Raw genomic sequence first — 14881 nt, forward strand, 5'->3', positions numbered from 1 at the left:
GGTGTTTCCCTGAGTTCTGTGAGCTGCTCTAGCGTATTAATCAAACCCAAGGGAGGGCCACAGGAGGGGGCCGTAGGACCCCTGATTTATAGCCAGTCGGTCAGATGTGCAGATAAAACAACCTGGAGCTTGCGATTGGCATCAGGAGAGAGGGATGGTCTTGGGGACTGAGTCCTCAACCTGTGCCTTCTTACACTGTCTCTAGGTAGCTAGTGTCTGAATTGAATTGAATTGGAAGAGTCTCGGCTAGAGTCCATGGCAGAATTGTTTGCTTCTTGGTATGTGGGGGAAAAAAAAAACCCACACATGCGGTCACAGAAGTCTTCTGTGTTGATTGTTGTTGGGTGAGAGAATAGAAGAAACAAGTTGAGTCTGTATTTTTTTCCTCTCAGGTCTGCTGTGCTGAGACTCATGGCAAACCCCAGGAGCCACCTATGATGTGCCAGACACATAAGCCCCTCCCTCACAGGCGTGGGTGCAGCCGGGGCCGACTGCATTCCAAGGAGAATTTCCTCTGAAAGCCAGGCCAAGCGCCCGCTCTCCAGCATGAGTCAAGTAGTGCCATGCCTCCCATGCCCCTTGCATCACATCTCTGGGAATGCACACACCTTACTGTTACACTCTCTCTTCCCACCCTTTATGGGATGTTTTCTTTAACTGGCTGAAATGGGCATGGGTTGGGAGAGGAGCCATGAATTCCAGTCTCTGCCATACTGTGGGTGGTTTTGGGGAAGAAGAGAGTCTCCTTTCTGGCCCACACCACGGGGACATTCAGAAGCAGTTGTTAAAGGAGGAGCAGCATCGGCTGGGCCCAGGGAAGGACAAGTAGATGACTGTATGAAGCCAGGCATGAGAGCAGTTGGAATAAGCTGTTTCACCCATAAATTTATGGTGAGCCTTGTCTATATTGTTAATGGCATATTCTTGTGAAACAGACCCACATGCTTCTGAAAAGCACGCCCTTGTTCCCTGCTCAGCTAACTCTGTCTGATCTCCTGACATATATATTTGGCAATTTGGCATTCTAAGCAGAGTTCAAAATGCTAGGCCAAGACTGGGATTTGGAGGAGAAATGGGGCCAATGCCAGAGCAAGGGGAAGAATAAAATCTCTCCACTGTGGACACTGACATGAGACTGATAATGACCTATTTATTATCCATCTGGGGCAGACCCCACAGGTAGGGGTCATGCATGGGGGAGTTCAAGACCTAGTTCATCAGGTTGTTTCCTCCAGGATTTTGGTCTAGGCAACATCAGATGAAAACAAACACTAAGGACAATCCTGAAAAACCAAAAGAAACAGCCAATGGACAGGTATAAAAGTGTGTGTGTGTGTGAACCTGTGTGTGCACGTGCTGACATTCAAGGCAACAGCAGGGCTTCTTTACTACTAATCAATCTTTTTCTTCTCTGTTGGCCATGCCCTTCCGTATGGCTCAGCAAACATGGAAAGGAAGAAATAGTGGGAGTTGGAGAGGAAGGCAAAACCTGGTCCATGTGAGGCTCTGAGGTTTTCGTTTTTTAAAATGTAATCCACTAAATTCACCTCTGGGACCATGTGAAATGTGACTCAGGAATGGGAAAATTATTTCAGCTCAGGAAATGCCACTGCCTTCCTAGAAATAGCTTTGGCTCAAGTGAAAAAGAGATGGGTGGGCCAGGCGTGGTGGCTTACACCTGTAATCCCAGCACTTTGGGAGGCCAAGGTGGGCGGATCATTTCAGGTCAGGAGTTTGAGACCAGCCTGGCTAACATGGTGAAGCACAGCCGTTACTAAAAATTCAAAAATTAGCCGGGCATCGTGGCGGGCTCCTGTAGTCCCAGCTACTCAGGAGGCTGAGGCTGGAGAATCGCTTGAACCCAGAAGATGGAGGCTGCAGTGAGCGGAGATCATGCCACTGCACTCCAGCCTGGGCGACAGAGTGAAACTCCATCTTAAGAAAAAGAAAGAAAAAGAAATGGGCAAGACAAAACCAAGTTTAAGAATGCAAGTTTATTACTTATGAAATTATAGATTGCAGCAACCAGAGACTTAAGTCTCTCCGGGCAGTAGTGTATATTATCAGGATGAGGTAAGGAACACCAGACCAACAGGGCAGACAGGTCTGATGAAGGAACAGGACCTGAAGGTCATTCTGAATCCAATGGAGCTCTAAGTGGGTCAACTTTTGGCCTCCTCAGACCAACATCCCTTTGTGGTGACTCAAGACCAATTTCTACCTCAGGGTCAGGCTGGTTTGGTCAACCATCTCCAGTATGGCTGACTTAGTTTTCAAATTCAGCCACAAGGATCATCTTGAGGAGTCTTTTTTTCAGAGACAGAGTCTTGCCCTGTTTCCCTGGCTGGAGTGCAATGGTGCAATCATAACTCACTGCAGCCTCGACCTCTTGGGCTCAAGCAATCCTCCTGCCTCAGCCTCCTGAGCAGCTGGGACTACAGACACACACCACCATGCCCAGCTATTTATTTTATTTTTGTAGAAATGGGTCTCGCTATATTGCCCAGGCTGTTCTCCAACTCCTGGGCTCAAGTGATCCTCCCATTTTGGCCTCCCAAAATGCTGGGATTACAGGCATGAGCCACTGTGCCCAGCTGATCTTGAGTAGTTGTTCTTTCTTTGCTCTGAAGCCCCATGGCTTCATTTGAATGTATGACTAAGGCCCTATTAATGGTAACCAGTGAAATGAATTATTATTATTATTGTTATTTTTTTGAGGCAGAATCTTGCTCTGTCACCCAGCCTGGAGTGCAGTGGCACTATCTTAGCTCACTGCAACTTCCACCTCCTGGGTTCAAGCGATTCTCCTGCCGCAGCCTCCTGAGTAGCTGGGATTACAGGCGCCCACCACCACACCCAGCTAATTTTTTCTATTTTTAGTAGAGATGGGGTTTCACCATGTTGGCCAGGCTAGTCTCGATGTCCTGACCTCGTGATCCTCCTGCCTTGACCTCCCCAAAGTGCTGGGATTACAGGTGTGAGCCACCGCACTTGGCCAGTGAAATGAATTATTAAACATTATTAACCTTGGTATTGATATATCAAAATTAATTTACTAAAGAATGTGGTGGCCCACACCTGTAATCCCAGCACTTTGGGAGGCCAAGGTGAGAGGATTTCTTGAGCCCAGGAGTTCAAGACCAGCCTGGGCAACAAGGCCAGATCCCATCCCTACAAAAAAATTTTTAAAAAAGTAGCCAGGTATGGTGGCACATGCCTGTGGTCTCAACTGGTTGGGAGGCTGAGGCAGGAGGAATATTTGAGCCTAAAAGGTTGAGGCTGCAGCAGTGAGCTGTGATCACACCACTGCATTCCAGCTTGGGTAACAGAATGAGATCTTTTCTCAAAAAAAAAAAAAAAAAAAAAAGATTTGGAATCAATATCCTAGCAAGGCTCTGGGTTGCAACTTTCCAAATCTTCTGCTGTGCACTTTTTTTTTTGAGACAGTCTCGCTCTGTTGCCCAGGCTGGAGTGCAGTGGCGCAATCATTGCTCGCTGAAACCTCGACCTCCTGGGCTCAAGCATTCCTCCTGCCTCAGCATCCCAAGTAGCTGGGACTATAGGCATGCACCACCACGCCTGGCTAATTAAAAAAAAATCAGGAGTGCCAGGCGCGGTGGCTCATGCCTATAATCCCAGCACTTTGGGAGGCCAAGGAGGGTGGATCACAAGGTCAAGAGATTGAGACCATCCTGGCCAACCTGGTGAAATCCAGTCTCTACTAAAATTACAAAAATTAGCCAGGCATGGTGGCGCACGCCTGTAGCCCCAGCTACTCAGGAGGCTGAGGCAGGAGAATCACTTGAAGCCGGGAGGCAGAGGTTGCAGTGAGCCGAGATTGCGCCACTGCATTCCAGCCTGGTGACAGAGCGAGACTCCGTCTCAAAAAAAGAAAAATAAACTTTTTTTGTAGAAACAGAGTCTTTCTATGTTGCCCAGACTGATCTCAAACTCCTGGGCTCAGGCGATCTCACCTCCCAAAGTGCTGGGATTGCAGGTGTAAGCCATCTTCCCCAGCCCTATGCACAATTTCACAAAGATATTTTGAACCCTAGCAGTGGGAAAGGATACTTTTTGACTGGTGACATCCCAGAGCTATCTTGAGTTCTTGTGGTTTTCAATGGATATTGCTGATTTTTGTTTAAATTTTGGTTAAATTTGTTTTTTTTAAAGGAGCATAGTTTTGTGTTTATTTCAGTTGGCTTGGCAACACTGTCTTAAACATGGTATGATACACATAAGCCTATAATTTTTTTTAATTAAGTGAAGTAAAAGCCTGACAGTAACACTTTGTGTAGGTTTTGTAAGTAATTTATTCCTGAAACTAATGCCTCTTCAAACGGAGGGTTTTGTTTGCTTATGGGAATTTTAAGTAATTTTCAGTGCCTGAGAATGTTCTCCATAAAACCTGTAACAAAACACATAATAACGGTTCCAATGAACATAGTTATCTTAAAGCTGGCTTTGATTTGAAATTCTAAATACCCTATGACTTGGGTATCAAAATTTAAGGTTTGGTCAAATGTAACTTTTTAGGTGTCTTGTGTATGGTACAAGTTAGAAAGTGTTTATGTGCATTACCTGTTTCATTCATCATATCTACCCATGTCTATATCATCTAAAATGAATACTTTTAGGTTTATTAAAAAGTAACACTTCCAGCAAGCAAATGGAAATTATTTTGTAGTAACTACAAATAGTAGAGAAGTATTATCATAGAGTTGTGGGCCATGACCTAGTGGGTTGTTTGCCACTGTTTATTTTCTGCCATTTCCTAGGGATAAATTGTATCCTGTACTGTTTACAGCCTTATCTCCAACTTTTGCAGAGTCAAGAATTTAAAAGCAGCAGGGCTTGGTGGCCCATGCCTGTAATCCCAATATTTTGGGTGGCTGCAGCGGGAGGATCACTTGAGGCCAAGAGTTCCAGACCTCTCTGGGCAACATGGTGAGACCCCATCTCTACAAAAAAATTAGCTGGGCATGCTAGCATGTGCCTGTAGTCCCAGCTCCTCAAGAGGCTGATGTGGGAGGATCGCTTGAGCCCAGGAGGTCAAGGCTGCAGTGAGCTATGATCACACCATTGCACTCTAGCCTGGGGACACAGTGAGACCCTGTCTCAAAAAAAAAAAAAAAGAGGAATTTAAAAGCATTTATTATTATCTAGTGTACTATATACTTATTATTAGTTTCTTTTTGGTCTCCCTCACCAGAATGTAGGCTCCTTAAAGGCAGTAGTATTGCACATAATAGGGACTAATATATATGTATTGAATTAATTAATGAGGGCCAAGATATCTCATGTATTGGGTATCTACTATGTGCCAAGCCTTTTACTAGGTGCTTTACACACACATTTATATTGTGCCACTTAATACTTATAGTAACTCTAAAAGATCACGGCTGGGTACACTGGCCCATACCTGTAATCCCAGCAAGTTGGGAGCCCAAGGTTGGAGGATGGCTTGAGGCCAGGAGTTTGAGACTAGCAGAGACAACATAGCAAGACCTCATCTCTACAAAAATTAAAAAAAAAAACAAAACAAAAAGTAGCCAAGTGTGGTGGCGCACACCTGTAGTCCCAGGTACTTGGGAGGTTGAGGTGGAAGGATCACTTGAGCCCAGGAGGTTGAGGCTGCAGTGAGCTATGATTGTACAACTGCACTCCAGCTCGGATAACAGAGCCAGACCCTGTCTCTAAAATTTAAATAAATAAAGTATATTATCCCCATTTTGGAAAAAAAAAAAAATCTGAGAGAAGGCCAAGCACCATGGCTCAAACCTGTAATCCCAGCAGTTTGGGAGGCCGAGACGAGCAGATGGTGTGGTCAAGAGTTCGAGACCAGCCTAACATGGTGAAACCCCCGCCTCTATTAAAAATACAAAAAATAGCCAGGTATGATGGTGGCGCCTGTTATCCCAGCTACTTGGGAGGCTAAGGCAGGAGAATTGCTTGAACCTGGGAGGCAGAGGTTGCAGTGAGCTGAGATCACACCACTGCACTCCAGCCTGGGTGACAGAGCGAGAATCCATCTCAAAAAAAAAAAAAAAAGCCTGAGAGAGAAATCAAGTAATATGCCCCAAGTTACACTACTAGCAAATAACAAAATCAAAATTCAATCCCAAGTTTCTATTTTCATTTCAAATTCTTCACTTACTCTATCTGTTTCCTGTTGCTGCTGTAGCGTGTTACTGTACACTTGGTGGCTTAAAGCAACAGAGATGTGCTTTTTCACGGTGCAGGAGATGAGAAGTCTGAAATCAAGGAGTCAGCAAGGCCACAGTCCCTCTAGAGGTTCCAGGAGAGAATCCACTCCTTGCCTCTTCTGGCTGTCAAAATTCTGTGGCTTGGAGCCGCATGGCTCCAATGTCTGCCTCCAAGGTCACATGGCTTCCTCCTCTTCTGTCTGTGTAAAGTCTCCCTCTGCCTCTTTCTTACAAAGACACTTACTTGTGATTGCGTTTAGGATACCCCTAGAGAATCCAGGATAATTGCCTCATCCCAAGATCCTTAACTTTACATCTGTAAAGTCTTTTTTTTTTTTTTTTTGCCATATAAGGTAACACTCCCAGGTCCCAGGGTTAAGATGTGGATATCTTTTGGAGAGCCTAACTCACACATCTTAAAAAGAGAATGTGTGCTCAGGTCGCCAGGGCCAAGACAAGGCCTGCTCTCCAGCACAGACATGCCAATTACAACACTCGGGCAAAGCCCAAAGGGTGCTGGGGTCCTTGACAAGATGCAATCACTTTTGTCTGGGTCTGGAGCTTATAACCTGAGCCTAGTGCAGAAGAGGGGGTTGGAGGAGTGAGGACTGGATGGGCCAGATGCCAGGAAGGTAAAAAGATAAATGCTGATTTGTCAGATACAAGTGCTTGGTGACCGTAGAGATACTGAAAACAGAAGGAAGAGAGGGGAAGGAAAAATATTTCATGAATATAAAAAGAACTTGAGTATTCACTTTAACCAAGTGATCAAGCTTAGTGTCACCAATATGAAAAAAAAAAAGGTGACATTGTTCACTTCTGGTGTGATTCAATAAGATACTCAACATCACGTGTTCAATACTCTTAACAAAGCTAAAAATAAATACATAAATAAAGGTTAAATCACGTGGAAACCATCACACAAATCCAGAATGTGGGACATTTTATGAAACAACTGTCTTGGATGCTTCAAAATATTTCAGTATCATGAAAGAAAATCTGAGGAGACTGTTCTAAATTAAAAGACACTAAAGACACATAGACCAAAGTAGCACTTGAGCCTTAATTGGTGGTGCTGGTTTTTTTAAAAAAAAACAAAAACAAAAACAAAACAGCTATTAAGGGCATTTTTGGAACAATTAGGAAAATATAAATAGGGACTATTTTATCATAGGATATTGAATTAACATTAATTTTCTTTTTCTAAAATACACGTTAGCAGCAGATTTTTATTAGATGGAGGATAACAAGGGTTAGGTAAGCAGTAACAAATGGCAAGTACAGCCATGCTACAGAGGAGTGAAGGCATTACTGGGTATGGGAATGGGCACTTACAAAATCTAAGGGTCAGGTCTCCTGACGAACTCTGATCACTTAGTAAGCTCTTCTCCTTGGCACTCAATATGACCAGTGCTGGCATGAAAGGGTCTACAGTAGCTAGTTCAACTTAGCCAACCGTTCTTCCAGTTCTGATCGAGCTTTGAACCTTCCCTTAAGGGCTTCTTCAGTGTGCTCCTTCACTGGCAATCTGACTCCTTCAGGAAGACTGCTTTGGATTATTTCCAAGAAAATCTCTGCAAACGTAGCACTCAAACCGCTGATCTGAACCACTCGCTCATGGGTGGTAAGCACTGAGCCCAGGAACGTTTTGCTGCCTTGGTCCCGCAACCACAACACTTCAGTGGTTTTAGTTGGCATCACATAACTTTCCTCGACTCTAATGACAGTTGCATTAGTTGTGAACATACTGGGCATAACTCTCTGCCAGGGTCATGTCATATGCAGTCAGGTGAATGTTTAAAACCCCATATTCATCATCTGTCCCCAAAGTAATGAGTCTCACTTCCACTTTTCGCTTCTTCTTGGGCTCTTCTGCTTTAATTAGGTGCTTGTACCTTCCAATGGCACGGGTGGGCTTTGTCTTGTAGGGCTGACTAGTACTTAGTAGACAACCACCTACAGAATAGATGGGCTTCTCTGCTGAAGTTCTAAGCCTTAAGAGTGAAAAGGCTTGCTTAAAAATGGTATTGTTCCTCAGGCACAGCACCTTTTCCAAGGTTCTGCTCATCCTTTCCTGCTGCATGGCCTCTAGCTGTGCAAACTGAAGACCCGCCCCCCAACATTAATTTTCTTAGATGTGATAATGTTTTATGTTAGAAAGAAATTTTTAATCTCACAAGATACATGTGAAGTATTTAGGGATGAAGTACCCTGGTGTTTGCAACCAACATGGAGTACAATTAAGCGAAGGCTATGTGGGTGTTTGACTATTCCTCCAACTTTTCTGTAGGTTATACTTTCTTTCCACATAAAAAAGAAAAAAATGTTGATGCTTATCTGGTGAATTTGGTGGTGCTCTTCACCAGTGATGACTGAGGGGAGTCTGTCAATAACTTTTAATTGCTGCGCTGTCTTTGGATTGCTCTATTTTCAGTAATAATCAGTAAACTGACACAGTGTGGGAGACTCACTAAGGGTCCTGTGCTAAGCCATTCTTAACGTAATACTCCTCAAAATTGAAGCCACTAATATAAGTAGATTAGTTGTTGTTGTCTATTTTTTTTTTTTTTTTTGAGATGGAATTTTGTTCCTGTTGCCCAGGCTGGAGTGCAATGGCACAGTCTCGGCTCACTGCGACCTCCAGCTCCCAGATTCAAATGATTCTCCTGCCTCAGCCTCCTCCCAAGTAGCTGGGATTACAGGTGTGCACCACCACGCCCAGCCAATTTTTTTTCTTTCTTTTTTTTTTTTATTTTTAGTAGAGACGGAGTTTTGCCATGTTGTCCAGACTGGTCTCGAACTCCTGACCTCAGGTGATCTGCCCACCTCAGCCTTCCAAAGTGCTGGGATTACAGGCGTGAGCCAGCGCCCCCGGCCTGTAGTTTGTCTATTATCTGTGATTCTGTTCTCCTCTATTTGGATGGAAAACAAAGCACTAATGATTGATATAACCTTTGTGAGCATTTTCTCACCATGAGCATTGATTCATTCAATGAATTTGCACTGGGCAGCTACAATGGCCTGCTGCAATCACAGGGGATTCAGTGGACAGGATACGGTGCTTGCTGTTATGGAGATTATATTCTGAGTAGAAGCATTAGAAACAAGCACTTAAAAAATCTACAAAGAGTGATTCTACTTACTCACTGCTCTTTTATTAACTCTCATTATATCTACCAGGACACAAGCTGAAGATGTTTACAATACCATAAAGCAGAAGTAAAGATGGCTCCTGTAGGTCAGGCATGGTGCCTGATACCTGTAATCCCAGTGCTTTTGGAGGCCAAGGTGGGAAGATCAGTTGAGGCCAGGAGTTCAAGGCCAGCCTAGGCAATATATTAAGACACCATCAAGAAAAAGAAAGAAGGAAGGAAGGAAGGAAGGGAGGGAGGGAGGAAGGAAGGGAGGGAGGGAGGGAGGGAGGAAGGAAGGGAGGGAGGGAGGGAGGAAGGGAGGGAGGGAGGAAGGAAGAAAGGAAAGAAAGAAAAAGAAAGAAAAGAAAGAAAGAGGAAGGAAGGGAGGGAGGAAGGAGGGAAGGAAGGAAGGAGGGAAAGAAGGAAGGAAGCAAGTGAGGGAGGGAGGGAAGGAGAATGGAAGGAAGGAAGGAGAGAAAGAGAAAGAAAGAGAGATAGAAAGAGAGGAAGGAAGGAGGGAAGGAAGGAAGGAGAGGAAGGAAGGAGAGGTAGGAAGGAAGGAAGGAAAGGAGGGAAGGAGGGAAGGAAGGAAGGAAGGGAAGGAAGGGGAGGGGAGGGAGGGAGGGAGGGAAGGAAGGAAGGAAGGAGAGAGACAGAAAGAAAGAAAGAGGGGAAGGAAGGAGAAGAAAAGAAAGAAAGAAAAAGAAGGAAGGAAAGAAAGAAAGAAAAGAAAAGAGAAAAGAAAAGAAAAGGAGAAAAAAAAAGAAAGGATGGAGGGAGAAAGAAAGATTAGTCCAGTATGGTGGCGGTATATGCCTGCAGTTCCAGCTACTCAGGAGGCTGAGGTGGGAGGATCATTTGAGCCCAGGAGTTGGAGGCTGCAGTGAGCCATGATCACATCACTGCACTCCAGCCTGGGCAACAGAGCAAGACCATGTCTGGAAAAATAAAAAAACAAAACAAAACTGGCAGTCCCCCATTATTTCTAGTCTCCTGGTATCCATACCCTCATTTAGTCCCCTTCTATTAACAGCCTGCTCAATAAATGTCAGCTTATTTTTGGAATTTAAAGTCATAAGAATGGAAATAGATGAAGTGACTTATGGAGTAAGCGTGGATAGAAGAAAGCAAGCTCCAAAATCTGACCCCTTGGGACTTAGTCCATTTGGGCGGCCACAACAAAAGACCTCAGCCTGGGTGATTTATAAACTGCAGAAATGGATTGCTCACAGTTCTGGAGGCTGGGAGTCCAAGATCAAGGCACTGGCAGATTCTGTATCTGCTGAGGCCTCTGTCTATTACACAGATGGTGCCTTCTATGTGTCCTTACATGGCAGAAGAGCCAAGGGAGGTCCCTTGAGCCCCTATTATAAGGCATTAATTCTGTTCATGAGAGATAAGGAGGACCCTGCAAGAGAGACTAAGAGGGAACATCCAGAAAGGTAGGATAAATATCAGGTAAATATGATGTCTGTAAACCAAGTAAGATAAGTTTTCTAAGGAAGAGAGAGAGAGGGAGAGAAGGAGACCAACTGTTTCAAATGCCACTGAGAGTTGCTAGGAATAACAGTTAAAATGAGCAATGTGGAGGTCATCGGTGACCTTGATTTAAAAACAAACGAACAAACAAAATCCATTCTGCCCAGGCACGGTAGCTCATGCCTGTAATCCCAGCACTTGGGAGCCAAGGTGGGAAAATCGCTTGAGCCCAGAAGTTCAAGACCAGCCTGGGCAACAGAGTGAGATCTTGTCTCCACAAAAAATAAACAAAATTAGCTGGGCATGGTGATGCATGCTTGTAGTCCCAGCTACCTGGGAGGCTGAGATAGGAGAATCGCTTGAGCCCAGGAGGTTGAGGCTGCAGGGAGCCGTGATCACGCCGCTGCACTACAGCCTGGGTGACAGAATGAGACTGTCAAAAAAACAATTCACTGGGCACAGTGGCTCATGCCTCCCAGCACTTTGGAAAGCTGAGGCGGGTGGATCACGAGGTCAGGCGTTTTAGACCAGCATGGTCAACATAGTGAAACCCCATCTCTACTAAAAATACAAAAAATTAGCCGGGTATGGTGGCCGGCGCCTGTAATCCCAGCTACTTGGGAGGCTGAGGCAGGAGAATCACTTGAAGTCGGGAGGTGGAGGTTGCAATGAGCCGAGATCACGCCACTGTACTCCAGCCCAGGCGACAGTGAGAGACTCCGTCTCAAAACAAAACAAAACAAACAAACAAAAACTTGTCAGTAGTGTTGAGAGAAAAGAACATCTTTGGAATGCGTTCATGAATGGGAAAACATAAACTGAAAGCAGTACCTAGACACATCATTTTGAAAGAATGTTGCTGTAAAAGGCAGGTGATAATGAGGTAGCATATGGAGGGGTAAGTGGAGTCAGGAAGGAATCGTTTTTAGGATGGGGGAAATAAGTACGCTTTATGAGGATTAGTATAATATGGTAACAAGAGGAAATTTTATAGCACAGGGGAGGGACAGAATTGCTAGAGTGATGTCCATGAGTAGGAGAAGGTTGGAAGGGATCTCGGGCTTTGGAAGAGGGTCAATTCATCCACACCAGCAAGGGAGAAGGGAGCGTATATGGGCACAGAGATAGGTGTGCTGGTGGGAGCTTGTGGCACTTGCGATCACTTTACTCTTTACCAGCCTCCAGAACTGTGAGAAAATAAACTGCTGCTTAAGCCAAAAACAAAAAAAAAAGACACCTCTTATTACTGGTTAGATGACTGTGTTTGCTGAATCAACTGAAAAGCTTTGTCTGAACGACCCCCTACAGGCCGTCATTTGGTGGAGAATGTGAGAGCCTTTGATAAACTTATCTGGGACCTCCCTGTCATCTTCTTCTCACTGAAACCTGGCTCCCTGGGACTTGGCCTTCTCTGAGCATCTCAAATGGTGTTTTCTCTCCTATAACCTTTGTGCCACTGAAACTAGGGGTGGAGCAAGTCTCTTCCTCATTCCTCATCACTGCTTCAAACCATCTTCCCTTTCATCTTCACAGATACATCCAGCTACAAATCTCACGCCATTATCAGACTCTTCCACACATGATTCCACTTCATAAGCAGTCATCTGCTGGGGTCACACCCCCATTCCTTGTAGAGATACACTGCCACTCTAGGCAATACACTTCTGCCCCAATTCCTGGTGATTTCAATGTCCACTTAGGCGACCTCTCCTCCAGTGACCCCTTTGTCCACCCTACCTCAGCAGCTCACTTCTGTGGCCACATCCTTGACATTGTTGCAACCAAGTTAACAACAACTCTGACACAACATCAATTGCCACAACTCACTCTCCTCCTCACCACCATCTTGGCATTCTCCCTGTCATTTCTCCAACTCCAACAATCCTTTGACCCCATTGGGACTTCACCTATGATCCTATCACCCTTTTGCTTCTTTCAGTGCTACCATATCCGTTCTTCCCTTCTTATTCAGCTAACTTCTGTGGTCAATTATTATCAGGACTTCTTGCTTGAACCCTCAGCTCTCTTGCCCTCTCTTCTCCGTCATTTCAGGCGGCTCCACCACAACCCTGGTGAAATCCAACTCTGCCTGTTCCACGCTTGTCCCTATAGAAAAGCATCCAACCCTGCAGAATATTTTAAATTTGTGGCCACTCACCTATGCAGGCCTTGTTCATTCTCCCTGTTTCCTAGATAATTATTTCATCACTTATTCCTCCCCAAGCCTGTAAACACCCATCCTCCTGTCAGCTGTCACTGTCAGCTGATAACATGCACTCCACGACTCTGAAAACAGTAAAGTGGCCAGGCGCGGTGGTTCACGCCTGTAATCCCAGCACTTTGGGAGGCCAAGGTGGGAGCATCACCTGAGGTCAGGAGTTCGAGACCAGCCTGGCCAACATGGCAAAACCCTGTCTCTACTAAAAATACAAAATTAGCCAGGCGTGGTGGCACGTGCCTGTAATCCCAGCTACTCAGGAGGCTGAGGCAGGAGACTTGCTTAAACCTGGGAGGTGGAGGTTGCAGTGAGCTGAGGTCACGCCACTGCACTCCAGCCTGGAAGAAAAAGTGAGAGTCTGTCTCAAAAATGAAATAAAATAAATAAAATTAAAAAATAGACTTGTGACAATGGAACATAGTAGTTCTGGCACATAGTAGTTGATTAAAAAAACAGTAGCTGCCATTTTTGCACTTGCAATGGTTTATGATATTCAATTAATCAACAAGGATTGAAAACCAGGTATCAGGTGGGCGAAGGAAAAGGTCAGAAGAGGTGCTGTCCACAGAGACAAATCCGAGCAGATGCTTGAATGAGGGGAGGAGGGAGCCAGAGCTGCTTGAGGGGGCTGCGGGGGTCTGGAGGTGGGGTGGGGGAGGGGCGATTTAAGGGTGGAAGGGAGCCGCAGGCACTGAGGTCGCCTGCTCCATGGCTCCACCTGGTGGAAATCGTCTTGCAGAGCTCAAGCTACAGACAAACCCAAGGAAAAAAGATGTAATACTCAAATATTGCAGCCAATACTTCTGTTATAAATGTTTAAATGTTTTTAATGTAATAGTGTTCTAATTATTACTTGTCTTTCAGAAGTACACATTTAAATTTTTTTGCATCTTTTTTCTTAGATCGTTTTGCAGCATCGACTTTTCTCTCTGGGGTGCCTGAGCCCCCTTTCCTCCAGCCTGGGAGGCAGAATATTTGTGGAGTCGAATCAGCCCTGCTCAGTAGTCCAGCAAACTCTTTTAAATTAGTATCTCTGCAAGCAAACTCTTCTTCCACATCCCACAACCCAACTCCTCATCCCCACAAACACAAAGGCACATCGCACCACACCTTACTGTTGCTTCTCGGCCCCCAGTGCACATTCCCTTTGCTCTGCGACGTTGCACCTGGGAGCTCCATAGCTGCACTTCTGTCTTGCCAGCTGGCTTAGGTTCTATTCTGGGAGAGATCTGAAGGCAGGAGGAGAACCAGGACTGCCTTTTTCTGGTTTGAGCGCTGTCCCTGCAATGGCACTTCCCCATCAGCAGTACCTGGTTCCAGCCTCCGTTTCCCCTCAGTGCTAGCATCATTGCTCCCCCTAAACAGATCAGCAGCAGCCGTGTGCCCTTCTCAGAGGTCTGAGCCCCAGCTTCATAGGGCCATGTATTAGCTTCCTAGGGAATGCCGTAACCAATGATCAGAGATGGTGTCATTTAAAACAATAGAAATGTATTTGCTCACAGTTCTGGAGACCAGAAGTCAGAAATCAACATGTTAGCAGGGCCGTGCTCCCTCTGAGGTGTCCAGGGAAGAATCCTTCCTCGCCTCTCCTAGCTTCTGTGGTTGCCAGCAATCACTGGTGTTCCTTGGCCTGTAGCTGCAATACTCCAATCTCTCTGCCTCCGTCTTCGCACTGTGTCCTTCCTTGTGTCTTCTGTGTCTTTCCATGGCTTTCTGATAAGGATGCAAGTCATTGGATTTAGGGCACACTCTAATCTAATAGAACATCTTTTGTTTTTTGAGACAGTGTCTCACTCTCGTTAGGCTGGGGTGCCCTGGCCTGATCTCCTAGCAATGTGGAGCTG

At 45.3% G+C, this 14881-nt stretch overlaps 1 pseudogene; it reads right to left on the reverse strand.

Annotated features, from left to right (window-relative positions):
- Positions 1-7542: 7542 nt before the first annotated feature.
- LOC116459958 (large ribosomal subunit protein mL48-like) lies at positions 7543-8316 on the reverse strand (annotated as a pseudogene).
- Between the last annotated feature and the right edge of the window lie 6565 nt (positions 8317-14881).

The sequence above is a fragment of the Hylobates moloch genome, unplaced genomic scaffold (assembly GCF_009828535.3).
Source record: "Hylobates moloch isolate HMO894 unplaced genomic scaffold, HMol_V3 SCAFFOLD_20, whole genome shotgun sequence".
Classification (NCBI taxonomy): Eukaryota; Metazoa; Chordata; class Mammalia; order Primates; family Hylobatidae; genus Hylobates; species Hylobates moloch.